This window comes from Cynocephalus volans, chromosome 4, assembly GCF_027409185.1.
Source record: "Cynocephalus volans isolate mCynVol1 chromosome 4, mCynVol1.pri, whole genome shotgun sequence".
Taxonomy (NCBI): Eukaryota; Metazoa; Chordata; class Mammalia; order Dermoptera; family Cynocephalidae; genus Cynocephalus; species Cynocephalus volans.
In genome coordinates, this window is record NC_084463.1 from 95,551,925 (window position 1) to 95,576,926 (window position 25,002).

The following is a 25,002-nucleotide window of genomic DNA, read 5'->3' on the forward strand; positions in this document are numbered from 1 at the left end:
TCTCCATAAGGAAAGCGTTTAATGAAACAATGTAAAAATATGTGCTTAGTGTTCTGTGGATTATATATTTATTACTTTGTCAAATTTTCCCCTTTTATTGTCTTTATTCTAATTAGCAAAGTAATATGTGTTCACATAGCAAATCCAGACAATATAGAGAAAAGCAAAATCAAAGTAAGTTTCACCACATTTGGGGTTGCACCTTGTGACTTTCCTTTATGAATGCAGAAAAATGATGTCATAGTGATAATATTTTGAATGCCTATTTTCATTAATGATAAAGCACACAAATCTTTCCATGTTATAACTTTTCTCCCTATGGCAACATTTTTAATGACTACATAGAATCCCAGTGTTTCAATATGGTATGTATACTTCATTTAAGCAGTACCATTTTTTTCTTTTTGTTTATTTTTACTTTTTTTATTATAACAAAACTGCAGCAGCCATCCTTTTACATATGTACAATTTTAGTATTTCTTTAACATAAATTCCTAGAAAGTAGAATTGCAGGTTCAAAGGCACATACCATACTAAGGCTTCTGTCACATGTGAAAACCAGTAGGGTACACTATGATGTCTACTTCATTTTTTTAACCAGAGTATGTCTGTTTACTTTGAAGTCCCTGACAGGTTTGGGAGCTGTAGGTGATAGAGGAAGGTAGGGGTGACAAACCTTGAGCAAGGGATTTGCATAACTTTGAGTTGTTCTGCAGAATTGTTAGGCAAATTCTTTTTCCAAGAACATTTTTCTTCACCCGTCTTCAAATCATCACTCTCTGTGGTGAGTGCTCCATCCAGCAATGGAGTTTAAGTATGTTAATATGTTCCTTAGCATTGTAGGTGGGGCTGGCTCCATGGTATTAATAAACAGTTTCTCTGAGTAGCGTGTGTGTCTTCAGCATTTGCTGAGGTGGCAAATACCCTCTTCCCCACCCTTTTCCCTTTCCTTTGGTGCAGAGATCTGCCAATGGAAACAGCTGAGACTCTACCCCACAGCAAGCTTATGTCCACCTTCTGCATGGCACTTTACTGGGAAAATCAACCCAACTGAGTCTCCCTTCATGGTCCCAGGGCACAATAAATCACAATCAATCAACATGCCTACTTGCTGTTTTGAAACTGGGAGTAGTTGGGCATTTCGTCCCCTCCTTGCATGGTCTGGTTCAATCAGAGGGTGCATTTGTCAGTCTCACTCCTTCATGTGTAGAATTTCTGTGACCCTGAAAAGATTTGTTCCCTGCAGTTAGATGACTTGTCATCTGACAAAAATTCAGTGAAGCCAGTGGGGGAAGTCCAGTCCTCCCATTTCCAAGGTGTCCCCACGCTCAGCAGGAGACATCATGAGTTCCTTTAGATTGGGTAGAGAGGTCACCTCAGGTTTGTTCGATGTCATAGTCACCATAGAGGAAGCCCACTCTGCTGGTTGCCAGCTGAATTCAGACACGTGTTTAGATGCTGCTTTGATGCTTACACCACTCCAGTTTCATGGGGAAGGTGAGAGAATGTTTTTGTTCTTTGTCATGTTCTGAACATCAAATCAGGGCTTTTCTTTCTTTTGGAAAACAGAAAGGAAACAGGCCACCAATGAAGCAGAATCTCGAGTTGTGGTCAGCTGCTCTACTACCTTTCCCCATGTGTCCTGTGTTGCCTTTGCGGAGCATTGTAGCCTTGGCGGACGAGTCCAAAGGGGTATCAGATGCAATCATCTAATCATTAAAATCCTCAAGAACATTTCAGAGAAAAACAGAGAATGTTTTTCTCTGAAAGAGTCCATTTTCTTGCTCTGGAATGACTGTTGATTTCTATAAATCTGGTCTTGAACCCCTTGAAAGTCAAGCAAATGGGTTGCAGCTAATACATTCATGGCTTGGGTAAACCTTGCCAATTCCTGGAGTCAGTTTCCTTCTCCATATAATTAGGTTGGCAGGGGAAAGTAGATTCGATGTTTTGTAAGTTAGTGCTTCTCAAACTTTAACATGCATACACCTCCCTCCAGGATCTTGTTAAGATGCAGAATCTGGTTCAGTAGGTCTGGGGAGGGCCCCAGGAATATGCATTTCTAACCAGCTCTCCGGGAATGCCAAGCTACTGGTCCATGATCCACACTTGGAGTAGCAAGGTTTCAAGCTACCTCCTGATCTGACATTATTTCAGAAAGTAATAATTATGACCCCCAGACATCAGAAGGAGCTGTCTTATATTTGTAGATGGGCACTATGAAGGGGTGTGTTCATTCTTTCTTTTCAGACTTCGAGAATTGGCATGTTCATTTACACAGACAGAATGGGGGGGGGGTGTAGTTAATCCTCTTGTCCTGTAGCGGTTGACAAGAGGAAGAACAGAGCAAGAGCAAAACGAGCATGTACTAAGTGCCTTCTGTGTGTCAGGTGGCTGCTGTTGTCCCCATGTTCTCCATGAGGAAACTGAGGCTCAGTGAGGCAAAGCCACTTGCCCATGGTCCCACACCTAGGACTAGCATTTCATCATAGGCCTCTCAGTCTCCCAAGCCCTTGTTTTTCCTGTAATGGAACTTTGTAACTTTCTAAAATGCCATGTAGTTAAAACTGAGTTCTTAAAAATGTGTTCTCCTTATGAGGTCCTTTTCTGGGTCTACTTTGAAAGGGGATCAAGATATTTAAAAATCTGCATCATTATCGTGCAAGCAATTAAAGTGCTTAAGAGTTTAAAAGCAATTTGTTCAAGTTGGTTAAATATCCACCCTCCCCAATCTTGTTTGTATTATTAATTTACTCATCAAACCATGACATCAAAACCATTATGAAGACAAATTTCAGTATCTTCTGACTGGGAAGTCCTTTCAAATGAAAGGGGTTTGTATTGACAAGGCCCACAGTGAAAGGATCCAGTTCAGGGTGAGTCAGAGAAACCAGCTTTTTACTAAATAAACCCAGCCTTTCTTTGGCCTCTGGATGAGAACTGGTAGTTTAAATGTTTTATTAACGTGCAATTATTCTGAGAACCAGTCAGCAATGAAGCTCTTTGCAAACATTAATTAGTTGATCCTCACATCACCCCACATGACAGATAAATAGCATTAACCCTGCATTTGAGAGAACAAATAGATGCGTGAGGAGAGGGAGGACAAGGCCAACTCTTGCCTGGGAGGGAGTATGGTGAAGGGAGGCAGAGTTGGAGACTCCATGAGTCCTTCACTTAAATATTTAATGGGCAATGTGTTAGGTGGTGTAGAGCTGTACAGTGCAATATGGTAGTCACTCATCATAATTTAAATTAAATTTAATTAAAATTAAATAACAATAATGAATTTACTCTGCACTAGCCAGGTTTTAAATACTCAGTAGTGGCTACCATATTGGACAGTGCACTTAGAGAACATTTCTGTCATTGCAGAAAATTCTACCGGGCAGCATGGTTCTAGAAGTTTGGAGTAATTGAAGAATAATGCAAGGATCCTTGCCCTTGTGGAACTCTAATGTAGTATTTCCTAAAGCAATGGCTGACACATGGCAACCACTAAGTAACCCAAGTTGTGGCAAAGTACTTTGGGGTAGTGGTTACCCAGCGCCTGGAGCTAACTGACTTGAGTTCAAATCCTAGTTATGCCACATGATCCAGGTTCAAGTCCTGTATAACTAGAGGTAAATTATTTAAACACTCTGTGTCTATTTGCAGATTCATGCTACTATTTTTCACTTATTCACCAAGCTTATTTTTAAGACAATATTGGATCCTGGAAAGGGTGCTGGGAGACAGGTATTCTCCTTTGCTGCTCATGGAGATGCAAATTAATACACCCTTTTAGGAAAGCAATTTGGCAGTAACTGTCAAAGTCTTAGAAACACTTATTCCCTTCAGTCCAGTATTCCAATTCTAGGAATCCAGCCAAAGAAAATAATCAGAGATGGGCAGAGAAGTTTCAAGAATAAAAGTGTTCATTGCAGTGTTATTTATAATAGTGAAAAGGTAAACAATTAGATAAGTAAAGTATGTCTTACAAAGATTAAATGTGGTTTTTGAAAACATTTTGTGACATGGGAAAATATGATAAAAATTATGTTTTAAAAAAATACTAAATGCTATACTATTAAATTCTAAATATGTATTTTTAAAGTAGATATTTTTTGAAGCAGGACTAAAGAGAAAAAGACAAAGTATTAAGAGTGATGAGTTAATAGAATTTTTGATGGTTTTATGAGGACTGTTTTAGCTTTTTCCTTTATTAAGTTTTGTGTTCTATTCTGTTTTACTTTTTTTTTTTTCCATACACTGAACTAACATAAAAAGATTGGCAACTGCATATGCCCACTAGGGCTATGCTCTTTCAGCTATAGGGTACAGTCAGAGACTCCTAGCTGCTCCTAATCTGTCCTTTTCTAGCAAGTTTGGAATTTCTGGCTTATCCATTCTTCTGTTTGCCTATCTTTAAGTCCAGGATGTTTTTCCTAATGTCAAACCTTAATTCTCTTTATGGCCATTTAAGTCCATTTTCTACATGTAGCCTGAGGGGATTCCAACTGAACAGCATGGGATATTAGGAAGAAAATCAGCTTTGAAGAAGGAAAGAACTGCGTTCAGAGCCTGACCCCTCACCTCCTTGCTGTGGAACCTAGGGCACGCCTTCTGTGCCTCAGTGTTCTCGTCTGTATATAAGGAAAGCAATAGACTCCATCTTGTATCTCAGGGCTGTGAGGATTAAGTGTGCTCTTTAGTAGAACATCTGGCACATACAGGTAAGTAAAGATGCAAATGACTTCAGGGCCTGGAGTGCAACTCCATCTAGAACATACACTCATTTAATCCCCATGACACTCTCTTGAGATTGGCAGGATCCCCACTTTCCAGAGGAATGAGTGGAGGCGTCATGTGATTACATAATGCGACCCCTGCCACAGGGGCTCATGAGTGGCAGAGCTGGGACTGGGACTGATGTTTGGCTGCCTCTGAGTCTTGTGCTGTCTCTGGTATAGGCTTGGAAGCTCTGTTTCCACCTGGGCCTTCGTATTTATTTGATTGGTTTCCCTGGGATGTGCTTCATTGTAATGCTGTGTAAACCCCTCAGCATTTCCCAGCCTTGCTGCTTGTCCCTCTCAAGGAATAAAGTGGACATTCCTTTTTTGCAGGTTGAATGATTAAAACAAAAACACACCTAACTAAAAAGTAGCCCTGAGCTGCTAAGTGACAGAAGCTATGAGGTTTGGCCTGGATCCACATTCTGGAAAGAATCTAGGGTGCTGTGGTCCAGCTCACTTTTTGACACCTTGAAAGATCTCCTCCCAAACTTCACTTCTTGGCAGCTTGAAAGAGGCACTGAGTCTGTCATCAGCAACTCCCAGTTCTAACACTTCCTGTCTGTGGGACCGTGGGCAAGTTATTTAATGACTCTGTGCCTTAGTTTCCTTATCCACAAAATGGAGATAATGAGTATTTGACAGGATTGTTGGTTGGATTATCGTGAAGGAATGTTTGTGACAGTGTTGGGAATTCTTGTCATTGTTGAAGCAACATCATTATTTTCAGAGCCTTAAAGGTAATTTACTGAGGTACCACTAACTCCTGGGTTCGTTTTTCTCTGCTACTGATGGTTCTCCCATATCCTACAGTTAAGTAAAATGCTTTCTAAGGCCATGTAAGACAGTAGGAAAATGCCAACAGATGTTGAATTGGATTCTCTGCTTTTGTCTGGTAGCTGTATGCATTCAAGTAAGTTATTTAGATTCTCTGAGCTTCCGTCATTTTTTCAGTTATAAAACAGAAAATGTAAGTACTTCAAAAAGTTTGTGGAAAAAATAGAATTAAAAGATAATATGAATCTTTCCCTCGTATTTCCCTCAAAGAGTCGTTGAGGGATTTGTGAAGTGACTTGCACAGTGGCTAACAGTCAGTGTCCTCTGTGTGAAGGGTGGCTCTTGGCATTGCTGTTCTCCTGTCCTCTCCCCACCCACTCAGCTCCTAATACTCTGATTCTTGCTTCCAGAGCCTGTCAGCACAGTTCGGTGGTGGATGCCTGTGTGTGTGTGTGTGTGTGTGTGTGTGTGTGTGTGTGTGTGGTGGATGCCTGTGTGTGTGTGTGTGTGTGTGTGTGTGTGTGTGGTGGATGCCCGTGTGTGTGTGTGTGTGTGGTGGATGCCCGTGTGTGTGTGTGTGTGTGTGTGTGGTGGATGCCCGTGTGTGTGTGTGTGTGTGTGTGTGTGTGTGTGAGAAGGGGTAGGGATGGGAGGGTCTGAAAGAGTCTCTTCCAGGTTTGTGCAGGCCGGACTCTGAGAGAACCCCTGGTACCCTGCCTTCTGCAAATGGAGGTGCCCACGGGAGTAGAAAACCAGATGTCTCTAGGTTGAGGCCTGCAAATTCTGGTTCCAATTCCAGCTCGGTGTCTTTGCTACCTGCACCATCTTGGTCATCTAAAAAATGAGAATAATAATTCTCTACCTGTATCTCTGAGCTGCTCTTAGGTGCTAGACTTAGAGTTCCATCACAGTGCATAACACAGAGGACCCCAACCCTGCCTCTACCTTGAAATCACCTGGGGAGCTCTCACGAGAGCCCTGGCCCCACCTCTGAGTGCTCAGCAACTGCTCTGGGTGGGACCGGGTGATTCTAAGGCACAGCCAGGGCTGAGAAATGGAACATAAAGTAGAGACTTATTAAACCTTAGTTCCCTCCCTTTTTCAAAAAAGCATAAAGGGATCCCATACTGAGTAATTTATGTATGGGGTGAGTGACCTAATTTTTTCGAGCCATGGGACTATGAATATGGTAATCAAGGCTTCTTTTCCTTCCCTGCCCCTCTTCCTGCAAACTGCGGCATCTCAGTCCGAAAAGCACCTCCTTATGCAGCCTGTCCTCTTCTCCTTCCAGCACAGCTGCATCTGAGTGCTGGAGAAGGCCCGGCCCTTGCCTGGAGATGTTGAGACAGTCCTTTGACCTAGTTTTGCTCCTTTCATGTTCACTTCTGGGCTGTGCCCCATTAACCATTCATGCACAGCCCTCCACCCAGCCAGTGAGGCCTCAGGATTCCAGGTAGAAGAAGGAATGCCTAATGATCTCTGTAGCATCCTGTAAAATGCTTATCAGATGGCAGTGTGGCTCTTTAGGGTATGGGGCCAGAGACTTGACATTGCCCCAGGGCCTGGAGGCTCTGCATTTCTGGATGGTTTGGTGATTTGACATCTTTTAGGTAATTAATATTTTGTTGAGAAATCCTTTTCAGTTGACTGCTTTTTTCATGAGATCATCTCAAACTGATACAGTGTGTTGTGTTCTGGAGAGGGCTTTTTAAACTCAGTGTGCACGGGCACTGCCTGAGGACTTGTTCAAATGTAGGTTCTGATGCAGTGATTGAGGGCAGTCCTGAGATTCTGTGTCTTTGACAAGCTCCCAAGAGATGCTGATGCAAGGCCTCCTCTTTGCTTAGCAGGATTATAAGAACTTGATCTTTGTTCCTGCTTCTGCTTTCTCCTCCTTGTCTCCCCAAGTTCAGGAGCACCAGTTGTGGACTGTCACAAAGCAAATAGAGTCTGCTGATTTTGTGCATGTTTGTCGGTATTGTTGTGGCCTCAGTGGTGGCAATTGTAGTATGACAGTAGACCTAGTAAATAATGATCATTATCATTGTGCCATGGAAAGATTCCAGTTCCAGATATGTTGTACTCTTTAGGCTTCTTTTGTATCCTCAAATGCATTTTAAGTCTCATGGCACGTTGTGGAATAGGTAGCAATTTTTATAAGTAGGATAAGTATTATTTTGAAAATTTTGTGACATTCATCATGGTTTTTTTTATTATAACAGTAATTCACGTAAACAATGGGAAATGTAGAAAACTTAAGATAACCCAGAGAACAAGTGAAAGCAACCCGTAATCCTGCCAAATAGAGATAGTTCCTCCTAACATTTTGGTTTTCTTTCCAGCATTGTTTCTACACACAATCCTAATTACCACCCCCTCCAACACCACCCACTCTCACCACTATTTGGAACAATTTGCACACATTGTTTTGTAACCTTAACATGTCATGATCATTTTCCCATGCCTTTAAATTTTCTCTCCAACATGACATTTAATAGTTATGTAAATTCCATCATGAAGATATACCATTATTTATCTAACTAATTTCCTACTGTTATTTCCATTTTTTTACGACTGTAAATAATGCTGAAATTGACATTTTCGTTTAATGCTGTGATTGTCTACTTATTTCCTTCAGCCCAATTTATTTACTTGAAATTTCTAGGTCAAAGATTATGTAGCTTCTTAGAGCTTTTGAAAGGTGTTGCTCCATGAGCCTGCAGAAGGGTGGAACCAAGGTTAAGTTCTCTTCAGTCTTGTAGGAGTTGGACCAGGAAAGTTTTTATCACTCCCATCTTGTGTGGGAGTTGTAGAGTCTGTCAGTCACCAGGGGTTGCAGGGTATCACTGGAGAAGCCGAGAGCCGACAGCCTCCTCTGGTGCCCCAGCTCTTGGCCCCCGTGTGTTGAACTGCATCGCATTGAGTGAGATGGTTGTTAGGATTGACCTAGACCACATCTTGCTTCCTGGATCCATAAAGGTATCCGCACTTTTATGGGAGAGCAGAAAATGGGGAAGAAAGGTACTAATACATTGTATCCCAAACTCCAGACTCATGTAACCAATGCCTCTTTGATATTTCTACTTGAACAATCTCATGAGCATTTCAAACATAACACATCCAGAATTGGTCTTCCCCACAAAAACTGCTCTGCCTGCAGTCATCCCCTCTTAGCTAGTCAAGACTCCATCCTTCTGGTTCATAGGCCCCAAACATTGGCGTCATCCTGTAGCTGAGTCATCAGGAAATCCTGCGGGCCCCGCCTTCCAAACACATCCAGAAGCTGCCCCCTCCTCATCAGCTCCACTGCTGCCACCCCGGTCCAAGCTCCTCTTCTCTCGCTAGGTGACCACAGGATCCTCTCACTGGGCTCCTGCATCTGCCCTGGCTTCCTTGCATTTTCTTGTTAACACAGCAGCTAAAGTGGTCCACCAAAACATAAACCCAGTCTTACCACTCCTCTGCTCAGAACTCTGGAATGGCCCCCCTTTGCCTCAGAGTAAAGGCCAGAGTCCTTACCCGACCTACGAAGCCCTCATCCACCACCTGGTCTTCCCGTTCCATCTCAGCCCTCCCTTCCTGCCCTTCATCCCCGGCCTTCTGAGCTCTGTAGGGACATGTCAGGCCATCTCCTGCCTCAGGGCCGCTCCCTCACCTGGAATGCTCTGCCCCTGGATATCTGCATAGGAAGCTGTCCACCTCCTAGTCTCTGCTACAGTGTGACCTCTCAACAAAGTCTACCCTGATAATACTAACGCAGTTGAAACGCCCCTCCCCTGCCCCAGCATTCCAGACATCCTTACTCTGCTATATATTTTCTTCTTTCCACAGTGTTAAGTACTATGTTTTATTATTTATAACAAGATCGCTCTGGCTGCCGTGTTAAGAATAACCTGAAGTGGGGGAGGCAGGTCCAGAGCAGAACATGCTATATAATTTACTTATTTATTATGCTTATTGACTGTGGAAGTAAATAAAGGCTGCCCAAATGAGAACAAGCAGAGACTATGTATTCAGAGCTTGCTATGACAAGGGAGTCAGCCACCATCTCTTGCCCTTTTCAGGGATTCAGAGGCATCAGTGGAGTGAGGAAGCTTCACAGTGAACAGAAAGGATGCTTCAGGTCTACTCTGTCGGGTGCTGCTGGCATGGGGAAGCTGGAGGCAGGCTGAGCATCCTGTGGGATCGCTTGGCTTGGGAAGCATAATTGGCTTTCTCATGTTGGTTCTGAGATGGAAGTGGGGACAAAAATTAGGAAAGTTGGCAGGCTCTTGACCAAGTCCTGCCCTTTTGGGGCCAATTGCTACAGAGGTGGTCTGGCTTCTTGGCAGGCTGCTGCAGGCATTGTGGGTCAGAGGTCTGTTTTCATATATGGCCTGACCATCATCCATTTGGATATTTCAGTCTCTGATGACTATTATTAATTTCCATGAGGGTCAAGATCTTTGTCTATTGTTCAATGAGGTAACCCCAGTGCCTGGAAGAGTCTGGCAATAGGAAGCTCTCAGTTAATCTTCTTTGAATTGTGTGAGGCCTCTAGCCTACATTATCTCATTTAGTCCTCACAACAAGCTAAGCTGGGTGAGGTCTTGTTATTCTCATCTTCAAAGGGACAAAGGGAGCTCTAAGACATTAGGCTTCTTGACCAAGGTCACCCACCAGGGAATCAGGGTGCCAGCATTCCTGCATGAATCCACCTGACCATAAAGCAAGCGTCCCTCTTCAGGAGGCATGGATAGTCAGTTCATGGGAACTGACTGGTGGCAGGAGCAAGATACGAGCTATCTTCAGATGTCTCTGAATTTTTAGCCAAAACTGTAATAGAAGATGTTTAGCCTCTCCCAGTGCCTGCCTGCACTGGTGAGTGGAGCCTTGTATAAAGAATTAATTTGGGTTCCTAAGAGGAGACATCCCCTTCATAACCTACCCCTGAAGGTGGGAAATAGTGTGGGGGAGTTCACCCTAGAGCAGAGTTTGGGTGATGGTCTTCAGGCATCAAAGTAGGTTTCTACGGCCTCTCATTCAGGCACATGCGTGTACGTATGTGTGTACGCCTATAATTTACAACACGTTCCTGGCACTTTTCAAGATGAAATGTTGCCATAGTAACTCTCATGGTTGTCATTTCTTGATCCGTTGTTGTCATCCGTCTCAGTTTTCCATCCCCTTAATAATCACGGAATTAAAGCCACTTGTTCAGAAGTGTACCCCAGATACAAGCAGGCAGAGGCCAGAGAGAGGGGCAAGAGGGGAATCTCAGCAGATGTCATGGAACTCACACCAGAGGGGTGGGGAGAGCCAGAGCAGACCCTGCCAGCCAAGATAGAGCCACTACTGCCACTGGAGCCCCTCCTGTGTGCTGAGCAGGACTTTCTGTGTTCCATGACTGACTATATGAGTGATGGAGTCAGGATTTGAATCTGGACCAGTCTGGCTTCCAGGCTGTGTTCTTCTTCACTATTTCAGAGTCAGGAGAACATGACCAGCACATCATGGCTAGTTTCTTGGGGTCTGGCAGGAAGTCTTTCCCGCAGGGCTCCAGAGGCTGAGGTGAGCCAGAGCTGGGTAGAGAGCCGGCCTCAGTGCAGCATCAGGGAGAGCATCCCAGCACATTGGACTCCCGTGGAGGGAGGGAGTGCCCCGCCAGTGGAGGAGGGCGAGCAGGGCTGCCAAGACTATTGAGGAGAAGCTTCCTGCAGGGTGGAAATTGGACTCAGTGTCCTCTTTCGAGAGTCAGTTACGGAGCGGCTGGCTCTTCTGGAGGGGACTCCTCATCTTGATCCTCAGCACTGTTATTAAATATACCAGTTAATCAATCAACAAGGACATGCTGAGTAAGCTGGGCCCTGGACTAGGTGCGATTCAAGACAGAAGGGCAGGAGCGTCCATGCAGACCTCAAGGTACTTAGGGTATGAGTATTGTAAGACACCATGAGTTTGAGTCACACTGAGCTCAGTTGAAATCCTGGCTGAGCCACCTCTGGCCTAGATTTTCTCAACTTTGGCACCATTGATGAGATAATTCTTTGTTGTGGGACACCATCCTGTGCGTTGCACAATGTTTAGCAGCATCCCTGCCCTCTCTCCACTAGGTTCTAATGCCTCCCCGACCAGCTGTGACAACCTAAACTGTTTGCAGACATTGCCAAAAGTCTCCTGAGAGGGGAATGAAAAACTGTCCCCAGCTGAGAACCACTGGGCTAGCCTGTGTGGCCTTTGGCAGATAAGCTAAACTCTTGGTCTTAGTTCCATCCTCTTTAACACGCAGCCTGTTAGCTTATAGGGCACCAGATCAAATCACCCCCAACCAGTGTGGTAGCTTTAAGGATGGGGCAAGAATACCTGCTTTAAGGACGAAATGTGATGACATTAGGCAGGCTTCTAGCACAGAGGCTGGTGCAAAGTAAACACATCTGAGAGAGAAGTCTCACGCCCAGGTTACTGGGGGAGGCAGGGAAGCTTCCAAAAGAGAGAAGCGTTTGGGGTCAGACATGAAGGATAAGAACACGTTTTCCAAAAGGACAGGAAATAGTATGATCATTATTATTCCTCCTCCTTCCTTTACCCTCACAGGCTTTCTCTCACTTGCTGATCACTCCCTCTTCTCTTCTCAAAGTCAGCCAGAGATGTTCTTCTGAGATGCTCAGCTCCTGGAAGCAGTAGGTTTGGTTCTGGCCTCAGGTTTAGCCCTCCCTGTGCCTGCAGCTCTGGGCATGTGCGTAGACTTGCCCCCTTGTTCTGGAGCAGGTCAGGAACAAGCCCTCTTTCCCCATCTTGTTAAGTATGAATTGGAAATTTGTTTCCGTGCAGCTCTCTTCCAAGAAAAAAATGCACTGAGTAAGCATTCAGATCTGGCTTGGACGTGACAGGAGCTACAAATGCAGTTGAATATTTCATGAAGACCCTTTCAAACCACATGCTCTGCTCTTGTGGATGGTGTTGGGGGGAGAGAGCACAGTCTTGGGAGGCTTAGTCTGAGCCAGACCATCTTAGTCTGAGCCCCAACTCTTTGGTGAGACTTCAGGGAGGAAGTCCTTTAACTTCCCTGAGCCTCAGTTTCCTCATCTGTGAAATGTGGAGGCTTGCAATTGATTTGGGATGAGTTGTCAGGGCTACAGGAGGTAATACAATAAAGGACCTGGCAGGGTGCCTGGCACATGGCAGGTAGTTGGTAATATGTTAGCTTTCCAGTTGAAATCTTGCTGTCCTCAGAATTTGTGCCTTTACGGGCAGTGTTGTCCTTTTGGGTGACATAGGCCATTGCTATGAGACTCCTTCAGGGATAGGGTTTGGGGCAGCCCACCAGCCTTTTCCTTTGAACTTAAGCTTTCAGATTGGACCCAGCATCCTTGGAGGACTCACAGTTGGTCTCCTTCAGCAGGCAGGATGTAGAGAATTCCCTCTGCTTCAAATGGCACAGCTGAGCATACTTTCAACTTAAAAATAAGCCAGCCTATCAGAGGCTGTTTTAAAATATAGAGGTGACAAACAAATGCCTGCCTTGCCTTGGTATAAGGATGAGTAATTAGAAGAACCAAAATAGAACCCTGGCGGGGCTCCCCTGCCCCAGGCCCTGCCCCAGCCCCAGCCCCAGCCCCAGGCCAGACCCTCACTCCTTTTCCTACCAGGGAGCCAAGGTTGCTGTAACAAAAACAAGAGGAGTGTGGTGTTTTGTAACTATTTTTATACCGACATCAGACTTGATGTTAGTGCTTCTGAATTATTTAACATTTTTCTTTCTCAGCTAGCCTCTCCAGCGAGTTTCTCTCTGGGGGAGGAGGAAGCTGTTTTATAGAAAGCCATGGAGGCAGACAAACATTGACTGCGGGGCTTCTGCTTTTCTGTTGGGAGAAGGACAGTGTTAGGCATCCTGTTATGAAGCAGGGCCCTTATATTAAACGTAGGTGCCAGCTATCTTAGGTGGCAGGTGTCTTTTCTCCATGTCATAGACAGAGAAGTTGAGCAACTTGCCTCAGACCACACAGCAGAAAGTGAGGGAGTCAGGATTCAAACTCAGATCTTTCTGACTCTTAAGCTGGTGCTGCTTCTACTGAGATGGGCTGCCTGCTGTGCTGTTCTTTACCATGCGCCTGTGCTCACGCAGCCTGTTAGCTTATGGGGCACCAGGTCAAATCACCCCCAACCAGTGTGGTAGCTTTAGCAGGAGGTCTGCTCAGTGCCCCTTGTGGGCTCCCCCAGGCATTTTAACACTGCATCTGTCAGCACCACGTGTGGAAGGTGTGGAGCAAGAGCCCTGTCCTCACCGTCCAGCCGCCTCTTTAAAATGGTATCAGCACCTTGGGCCTCTTTGAAGGGGGTGGTGATTGGCAGCTCTAAACCACCCTGAACAACAGGAGGGAACGAACTGGACTCTTGCGTCTCTCATAATTAAAGTCCATCATAGGCTTTTAGTGGGCATTTTGAAGTAGACATTCAGGCTTAAAGGAAATCCTACTGTAGATTAAAATCAAGTCTCTCTGCACTGGCACTGTGTCACTGATATCTGTTTTTATTTCAGAGCTGGGGAAGATGACACATTTTCCTTTTTCTGTTTCTTTAGCTCTTATATAATTATCGGTGACCACAAGATGACTCTCGTTCAAGCATTTTCAACTCCTCATTCTACCTTGTGTGAAAACCCCGTTAGAATTACTGCATGAACTCTCTGTGGGAGATAGGCCGCTGAAAATTAGCTAGGGACACTTATTTCAGAAGTGCCCATCGTTATGGTTTCAATAAAATTCACTGCGATAAAGCAGTTGTTAGTAATGTTAATAACAGCTGTATTTTGATAGGAATGCACTTTATGACTGTATCAAGTGATATCACATTCTGTTAAATAAAGTAATATTTGACACGGGCAAATTCCTTGGTATTAAATTTCAGATAGCTGTATGAAATACTAGGTTTTCCTTTACATATACATGCATCAAAGTGGCCCTGCCATTTTTTTTTTTTCCGGATGACTTTATTTATGAAAACTTGCAGACTAGGTAAGGGAATGACATTCCAAGATGGAATAATTTGATTTAAAGTTTTATGAGCATTAAAAAAAAATTGAACAGTGTGTTTTCAAATGTCTCCACTTGTGATTTTGCAAAGAGAAGAGAAGAGGGAGAGTCGCATTTTAAAAATACTTTCCTTGTGCCAGATGCTTTCATGCACGCCTCGGCTCATCTAATGCACACACAAGCACCAGAGAAGCCAAGTCTTCACTGACTGCAAAACTAAGGCTCTGGGAGGTTAAGTAACACCCCTAAAGTGACACTGCTCTGCCCCATCCTGGCTCCAAGGGCTAGGTTTCAAGCATTTTTTTCCATATTGCGTGTGTATGTTTGTGTGTGTGGAGTGGGTAATAGCTTTTTTCTCCCATTGGGGGAGAAGAACCACCCCCAAATACTGGTTCGTATCCAAATAAGTTTGAGAAATGTCAAATTAGACAGGTTAAATGTGGTCTTGCACTGCAAGAATTATCAGAGCCTTTGCTCTGCTGATGTGAATCTCCAAGAGAGGTAAATAGCACATAAGAGTCCTCAAACTTCCAACATGAGAGTTAAAACAATAATATTTATAAAACATCTCACAACAGTAGTGTTCCTCCAAAAACTCTTTGAGAGATAGGCCTCTGAAAATTAGCTGGGGACATTAATTCAAAAGTTTCCATCATTATGGTTTCAATAAAATTAAAACTCCGTGGATTCCTGATTATACAGGTTTATGATTACTGTTTCCAGCTTGGCAATGTGGTCAAAGTAGGAAGCTCTGTGAGTCCTCCAGGGACACTAACTGCTTTGCTTTCCAGAGACTGCAAGACTCTCCTGACATCTTAGTCACTCAGATGAATGGAATGGTTTCTGTTCCAACCCTTCCCAATCCATTTTATGGGAAACATCAAAGGATTTAAATACAAAGAATAAGGATTTAACGTTTTTAAAAAAATGTTCATAAAGTCATCAGGAGGGTGAAAATGTTTACAATGCATTGGGAAAGATTTGCATTGTTGAAAGAGCTACAAGACAAAGATAACCTTTTAAAATATATATAGAACAAAGAGAATACAGTGGGTTGGAATCAAAATATTTAAATCTGCCTTATTCCATTAAGGGAACTTTAAAAAAAAATGGTTTCTCTCTCATTCTCATCTTCTCTCTCTCAGACATACTCACACAATATCACACAGAGTCTCACACTCAAAACTCCCATACCTTGGATCTGGGAGGAATTGACTCACCTATGTGGCTGGGGAAACTGAGGACCCAGAGAAGGGAAGGACCTTGTCTCAACCCCCAAAGCCAGTTCATGAGACATTAGGCCAAGGCATGGAGACAGGGATGGTGTCTAACATGTTTTAAACCCCTACTGCATGGCAGATCCTAATCTCTTTACTTTCTCACAAACACCCCAGAAGGTAGGTGTTATCTTTGTTTAAAGCTGAGGAAATGAGGATGGGAGGCTGGGACATGTTAAGCAACATGACCCATGGCTGGTAACTGGTCATATAGTGGAATTTGAACCACTGCAAAGTTCATACGACAGTGTCAAGTCCAAAATGCAAGTTTCTTGACTGCCAGTGGGTGCCATGCAGAACCTGGAGGAAGGGAGCAGACCTCATACCTGTGGGCATGAGCAGATCGGCTTCCTGGTTCCCAACTGCTCAGGTAGTTACAGGCAGTGATGTGAGTCACAGAGCAGACAAAGGCCACTGACTCAGCACGACGAGGGAGATGCCCTTAGTTCTTAATTCAACATTGCCATGGCTTGCCAGGAGTGGTTTTGGATTCTTTTCTATGTGTTTTTTGAAAGCCAGGTAGGGTTTTTAAAATTTTATCTCCTTGACCACTTTAGATGTAAGTTTGTCCTGGAAATAGGGAAATGGTTCAGCTGACCTTATGGACTTCTTTCCATCCTATGCTTCAAACATTTATGAGCTAAGCCTATCATAGATGTGGTCTGGCACATAAACAATCCAATGAGGTTGGCTCCTTCAGAGGTGATACCTGGAAAGGCCATACACTTAGCCAAGGGAGGTCACCATAAATGTACAAGGGACATACAAGAGCCATGCCTGCATAGATGCAGTCAGGAATAATCTCACAGAAGAGGTGGAGCTTGAACTGTATTGAAGGGTGATCAAAAATAGCCAAGGTAACAGGAAGGGGCATTCCACTTGCAGAGAACAGCATATACAAATACATACGAAAATGGGAAATCAAGTTATTTCAGTTGGACTCAAGCAGAGGACCTTGTGTTGGGTGGTGGTGAAGTGTGAAGGCGAGTAGATTGGATGGGTTCATAAGTGACACAATTGGCCTTCAGCACCAGCTTATAAACCCCATGGTTGGATTATCAAATAGAAGTGGCATCTTGCTACCAATAGGATCAGTAATTCTACTGTTCTCCATGTTCCTCATACTGCAGTCCCAGTGCCTTTTGCTTATTTAGGGAAATCCGTTACACCTTAAAGAAGCAAATTTACCACCTTTGGGAAGACTTCCCCAAAGAGATATTCTAGACAAGAGCTTTTTAGTAGAAATTTTTGTAATAATGGAAATGTGTATCTGTGCCTTCCAATTCAAGTATGGTAGCCATTTGTCACCTGCCCTTGAAATATAGGTAGAATAGAATAGCTCCTCCTTTAAGTTTTATTTGTATTTTGTTATATTGCCTTTATATTATTTATTATGCATAATTATTTACCATATTTATATTCTCTTTTCTCTGAATAGTGCTGGTCTAGTGGGAGGATACATCCAAGTTCATTGCTGATATATACACTGTTTGAAATACAAGTTCATGGAAAAGTAGAATAGAAAGATAATATGAATCTTTCCATGAACTTTGTGAAGTACTCCCATAAACAGTGAGAAAAGAGCCTCCCTGGAAGCGGACACCCCAGTCAGGGAGAATACAGTCAAGAGGTGACTGGATCTGCCTGGGGGCCAACAAGGAAGGCTTTAGGGGGGAGCGACCTTCTTCTTACTGGGCCCTGAGGGTTTAGGTGATCTCTGAGTGGGAAATGTGGAAGTATATCCCCTCCCACCCCCCAGGCACAGAAGAGAACACAAGAAAAAGTGTGGAGGCTCTGGAAAAGCTCATCCATGGGAGAAGTGGGGTGGGATAAGGTGACCTCAGGAAGAAGGATGGCCACTAAGGAGCTTGGACTTCATTCTAACAGAGCAAGGAAACTATACATAAAAGATATCACATTGTAGGTATCAGCAGGAAAATCATGAGCACTATCCAGAATTGCAGGAGACACGCATACTGTGCTTCAAAGTGGTGCAATTCTGTGGACACAGAGATAAACACTATAGTTCAAAGCTAAGAGTCTATTTATTTATTTATTTATTTAAAAGATGACTGGTAAGGGGATCTTAACCTTTGATTTGGTATTGTCAGCACCACGCTCTCCCAAGCGAGCCATGGGCCGGCCCCTCAAAGCTAAGATTTTAGAGTCAAAATGCACAGTTGAAATTTCTTCCACTTAGGTATTGCACTCCTTGTTATATGGTTTTGTTTACCACCACCCTCAGGGTTGGTGTTTCCTGCAAATCTTTAACTTCAAACAGCAGCGTCTTGGCACTAGAGGGGGTAAGAGGGAGCAGTCCCACACGAGCCTTCGACAACCCAGGGAAAGAAACCAAAGTCCAGAGGGGCTAGCTGGCCTGCTCAGAGCTGCTCAGCTTTCCCTTGCACTATACGTCCTTGCCCTGGGTGCTAGAACTTAGTCTCTGGGCTAAACAAAACTCTGGACATGTATCTTGCACTTACATAAGAGTCAACAGCTTGAAATACACCTGCCTTTAAAGAGTAAAAATAAAATCCTTTTAAGTGATTTCATCAGCACAATGCAATTGTACTAAACGTTAACATTCTTATGCCAATCCTTAGATTTGAGGCTCTCTGTTAACTACTTTCCAGGTATCTGTTTTGCCTTTAATGTTACACAGTATTGATATATTGGTCAGGACCTCAGCCACAGTGTATCTTGGCTAAACTGTCCTATGTTCCTAGCAAACAGGGAGTGACTGTGTGAGTGGTAAGAAAGCATTGATGTCACATTTGTCTGCATTGTCTGTCTTTTTCTGCCATTGTCTGGTTAGTACCAAAGTCCTGACTGCACCTGAGATATACAGTGTAAGGCTTGAACAAGACAGTGTTAGTAGCAGGCACACCCTCTACTATTTAGAGCGGAGTCCTATAAAGGAACCCTGGGTCTACCACTAACTAACAGTGTGACTTGAGGCAAATTACCTGACCTCATTGGGTCTCAGTTTCCCCATCTGTAAGTCTGGATCTTAATACCATCCTCGTTAGGCTGTTATAAAGGTTGCATGATATAATGTATGTAAAACTGTTAGCACTGTATCTGTCACATAGCAAGATAACAGTTAATAAACAGTAACTCATAATGTTATTTTATCAAATACTGATGTCGTAGATAAAGAGTTTTTTTTAAAAAAATAAGCTCAAATTAGTCACTAGGGAGATGAAAATTGAAACCACTCAAATGTCTAAAATCAAAAAGACTGATCATATCAAGTGTGGCAAGTATGTGGAACAACAGAAATGCAAAATGTTACTACTACTTTGGAGGACAGTTTGGTAGCTTCTTAAATTTAAATATATACCTACTTTATGATCCAGCTATTCCACTCTTAAGTATTTATCCAAGAGAAATGAAAGCATATTTACATACAAAGACCTGTACAAGAATGCGCACAGCAGCTTTATTTATAATAATTAAAAATTGTAAGTGACTCAAATGTCCATCAACAGGTGCACAGATAAACAAATATGGTATGTTCATTCAATGGAATATTACTCAGCAATAAAAAGGAATGAATTCATGATAAATCCAATAACATGGATCAATCTCAAATAATTATCCTGAGTGGAAAAAAACAGACAGACACAAAAGAATATGTATTATACAATTCTATTTATATAAAGTTCACCAAAATGCACAGGAATCTATTGTGATAGAAAGCAGATCAGTGGTGGACTGGAGACGGGGGAGAAAAAAGAGGGATTATAAAGGGAGACAGGCCAATTTTTGGAAGTGATGGATATGTTCCCTCTTTTGATAATAGTGATGTTTTCATACTCTACTGATATGAAAACTCAAGTGTACAGTTTTAATAAACATGTACAGTTTATTGGATATCAAAAATACCTCACCAAAGTTTGGGTTTTTTTAAAGTTAATGTTCACTATAAGGAAAGACAAATGGCATAGTCACAAACTGGAGCTGGTTTACAAGATGATGGGTTAGCTCCTGGTGCTTGACAGTGAATGGCTTGGCTCCCAGCTGCACCACTCTGTCACCTTGGGCAAGCTACTTAAGTATTCTGAGCTGCAGTTTTCCCATATGAAAGTGGAGCTGATACACCTACCTACATCATACCATTGCTGTAGTCTTTGAAGGATTTAATGTACATACAGCTCTTAACACAGAGTCCAGCATGTGGTGGATGCCCCAATGGCTGTCTGAATGATAGTATTTTTTATTACTTTTAGGCATGTAGAGTACTTAGATACCCAAACCACCTGCAAACACATGGAAATTCCTGTGAATCAACCTGAGTGAAAACCAAAATGCATTGTACTTCCTTGGGACATAGACATGAGTGCTTCCAAAGTGCTCTGAAACAGTTTGTTATCTTTGGTTGATTAAGCATGCTTTAATTTCACAGATACCAGTTCTGTTCAGCAAACATTCTTTGAGGATTGGAAGGACTTCCCAAAGGAAGTGACTAATCACAGAATCTTAGAATCGCATGAGACAGGAACAGCCCTAATCCAACACTGTCATTTTACAGAGACAAAAATTAAGGCTGGGGAAGGAAGGTGCCTTGTCCTAGGTTACGGAGGGGTGAGAGTCAGAGTAAACCAGGTCTCCTGGCCCCCAGTTAGCACGCTTGCCCAAGCACCATGGGGCCCTTGCCTCTAAGCCAGACTGCTTTTCACAGATAGAGCAATGGCAAGGTCGGCTGAGTCTGTGTCCGAATGCTGAGAATTAATGGGTTCTGAATGAATGAGGTTTTTCTGCCCATGCTTTAGGCTCAAGGAGCTCAGGAGGCACCCGGCCAAGGTTTTGGCATTCTTTGCCCATGATCCAGGCAGAGCTGCTTGGTTGGGTTCCATCTCTCTACTCAGCTCCTCTGTCTCTGCTGCATGTTTCAGATACATTTATATAAAATAGCTTTGGGAATGCCTGTTTTAAAAAAAAATCGAAACGCAAGTTGTGTTTTTATTGCTTTGGCCATAACATGTAGGGCTCAAAGAGTTACATCTATTTCCAGTAGTGAGCAGCCCGGAACAGTAAATTCTTGGAGGTCCAGTCTCAGAAGATTGACACAGAGGAACCTTCACTCAGAGGGTGGATACTCGTCTACGCGTTCTAGTCTTAGCATCTTTTACTTGTAAACATAGGCAGTAATAAGGAACGTTCAGATGGCATCTTTACAGCGGTTCTTTCTCCCGGTCTTTGGACTAACCCTGTGGGATTGGGAGGCAGAATGGTTATGGTCCCTAGTGACAGTGAGAAAAAAAAAAAGGTGAGACTCAGATTTGTTCAGCGGCTTCTCAAGATCACCAGCTACTGTGCAGCAGAGGTTGAACCCAAGTCCTCCAACGTGGAGTTCCTAGCTCTTTACTGTTCTAGACTAGTTATTCTAGGGTTTCCCTTATGGCTTTGAGCTTGACGGAAGTGCCTCCCATGTGTGTGTTCGTGTGTATGCATGTGTGTGAGTGGAGTTGCCAGACAGGGCCAAGCGAATTTTTCCCCTTCAAGGGCAAAGTCAAGTTGAATTTTGATATATGAACATATATTATATGTATCTTATATTTCTCTCTCTTTTTTCTTTTCAGTTCTCAATATAGGATGTATGAATAAGCTCTATGCAGAGCCAGAAGAAATTGATTTTTCTTTTTCTTAAAATATTTGCCATATATGCTTTACCTGTGTGTGTGCACGCATATGTATTTTTCTCCATTTTTTGCAGACGTAATTATTTTTTCATACTTACTTTAGCATACCGCTGCTAAAAGCAAGGACATTTTTCTACATAACCATGATATGATGTTCATATCTAAGAAAAGTAATAATAATTTACAATTATCATCTGACTTCTAATCCATATTCAGATTGCCCCAATTGTTCAAAAATGTCTTCATGGCTTTCCCCTCCCCGCCCCAAACTAGGATCCCAGACAAGATTTATGCATTACATTTGGTTGGTGTGTTGTACCAACATTCCTAATAAGCCATTTTCATGAGCTAGAATCATCTCCAAATTAGAGCAAAGCAGTCCTCTCCAGCTAAGACAGCTGTGAGGGGCTGGCCGTGAAGGTCTCATGGAAACATTTATTCCTTCCTTCTGATGCCTGCTAACCCAGCAGTAGGAGGAGCTGGAATCACTGTATCAGGATGGAGTCTCAGTGAGGTGGGGAAGGCAGAGCCATCTGGTTTGCTGGGCAGGCTGCAGATTCCAAGGAGCTGAGAACAGAGTGCCCTGAGCCCGTGGCCAGTTACCTAGGAAGCAAAAGGAATTGTGAGCAGCCTGGAGTGTGAGCCCATGGACAGACGCCTTGGGCTCTGGGGACAATGGCCAGAAAGTTTGGGAATCCTTTGTGAAGTAGCAGATTTGGAACGCAAGGGGCCCAGAATGTGTTTTTACTCTCATTTCTTTTTCTGTTTCTCATTTTCATTTTTCAGTTATAGCCCTTTGAAAATAAACATGGCCTTGTGCACATATAAATATTTTCTTTATTTGCTATAGCCTAATTTGATGGCTTTTAGTTATTACAACATTATTAAGACACCATAGCTAATACTTCACTAAGGTACCCACCACTGGCACCTCTAGCACTCTGCTCTTGCCTTTGTAACATAGTAACCCTTACCCAGGTCTGCTTTCCCTTCTGGACTGAGTGTTGTCATGTGCATACTTAGTGCTCATACAGTGCCTGGCTGTGGTGCAGAGAAGATGCTCTTGGAGTAGACCACAATGATCCAGAGTTGTAAGTACTGTGATTAGTCAGAATATTATGGGAGTACATAGAGGAAGAACAAATAAATGAATAAATGGGTGCATGCATGAAAACATAATTAGGTATGCTTCCCAAGAGGTTAGTACTAGGAAGATTACTGGGAAATGTGATGAGTATTTACTTGATAAAAAAGTGCTTATTATGCCACAGCACTGTTTTAATTGCTTTGTAAATAACTCATTTAATTTTCTTACAAGCATAGGAGGTAAGGACTGTTACTTTTCCTACCTCATGTTTGAGGAAAGCAAGGCATGGACAGGTTAGGTGACTTGTCCAAGGTCACTTGGATAGTAAGTACTAAAACTGGGAATTGATTCCAGATAATTAGGCTCCAGAGTTCACTCTCAGCCACCTCACTATGTGTTGAGTGGAGTTGGGTGTTCCAAGGTCAGGGAAATCACTCTGGTAATTGGTGGATCTAGAGCTTCTTACCAGGGCCATTGCTAAGACTTTCCTGGGGTCACAGACAACAGAAGTTCTGTCACTCAGCTTGACCAGCTTGAGGGAGCCAGGCATCTTTGTTGTTCCCAGGGCCTGACATCTCACCGTCTTGGTTATCCTTTGTGTGCCAGGCTTTTAGTGAGAATGGATGCTTCTTGAGAATGCTTTTGGACTTGACTTACCAGTTAAGTTGCTGGGAGCTGGGAAAGCTGTGTCCTCTCAGGTGTTCAGAAGGTCTCCTGAGCTGTTGTGGTAGCTGCACCAAGGCCACCTCTCCCTCCTCATAATCCAGCCTGGCCACCAGGGCCTCACCCTAGCAGGAAGGCTGAGCTAGTGTTCTGTTGTGTCATGGCTGAGCAGAGCATCAGCACTCTGCTTGGCTACTCTGCAAAGCTGGAGTAGGGGGCATTGGCTCCCACTGTCATGGAATTCCCTCTTGAAGATGAGCATTTGTTGCTGTGTTTAATAATGTTGTTCAGTGGTTTGAATTGCTGCCCAATGCTTGTCTTTACACATTGACAGAGCTGAAGTAGGACTGTCAGAGGAGTACCTTCCAGAGTTGGAAGGGAACTGAAACATCTCATCAGCTCCGGTGAGGCTTTGATCACATCCATCGAACAGATCCTTCCTGAGCTTACAGCTATGCCTGGAGATGAGATGGAGAGAAAAGAAAAACCACCTCAAGGGGCTTGCAACCTTGTGGATGCTCTTATTTCTAGCCTTTGGTGAAAAGAAAAACTGGTAGGGAGAAGGGCTGCTATAGAAGAGCACCAGGAAGACAGTAATAATAACAAAGGATAAGAGAGAGGAAGGCTATAAGAGTCAGGCCCAAGAAGCATGGGGTAGTCTAAGAACAGCTTAGGCTCTGGAGTTGACAAACCTAGACTTGGTTTTTGCTTCTACTACTCACTCGCTCCTGATGGAGAGTAAATCTCATCACCTCTCTGAGTCTGTTTCCTCAGCTGTAAAATGGGCTTATAATACCTACCTGGAAGGGTTTGCCTAGGATAGTGCCTGGGCATTATCATAAAACATGAATTATCATCAAAAAAAAAAAAAGCAAAAGGAGGGCTGTATGCCACAGGAGTATATATGCACTGCTGCAAACCTCAGCAGGACCTCAGGGTGGTACTCAGCCACAGCCACAGCAATCTCTGGATTTCCCTGGGAGCCTCATGAAGGGGCTGTGGCCTGGAGAAGATCAGGGCTCAGGAGTCTACAGTTTGTGTGTCCTGCTGCCACTGAGGCTTTGGACCTACCCTCTCTCTCTGAGCCTCACCTCCCCTATCTGTGAAATGGCCAAGTGGCCTGGTTGGAAGGTCCAGGATCCACCTAGAAGTGCTTACTGCATGGAAGCAGGAAGTAGAAGACAGTACAGAATATGCATGCTGGTCCAGTGATGCAGTGACCTTATCCGTGTGTGTGTGTGTGTGTGTGTGTGTGTGTGTGTGTGTGTGTGTGTGTGTGTGTGTGTGTGTGTGTGTGTGTGTGTGTGTGTGTGTGTGTGTGTGTTGTAGGGACACAGGGATGATTAACAGGAGGGTAGAGGACAGAGGTGGGCCAACATGGAGAGAGGTACTGAAAAAATCCCCCCTCCCTGTAAAGTGTAGGACTTACTATAGGGGTTTAGAGAGAAGGTAAGAGAAGGAAACAAGGAGTGAATGGAATGGAACTCACAGTTATTAAATGCCTCCCCTGTACCAGGCACGCCACATCTGTAACCCCATTAGGCAGCAAATACTATTCCTAGTTTTGAGATCGCCTCAAGGAGGCTCAGAGAAGGCAAATAATTTGCCCAAAGTCACACAGCTCTCTGAATTCCAAAACCTTTTTCAGTAAACCTCTCTTCCTGTTCACAGATGTATGTTAGGCCAGGACTATATTTTGGGAAAGGAAGAGAGTTGATATCAAGAGGTAATAGTATCATTTCTATTTACATAAGAGGTTCTCGGAGGATG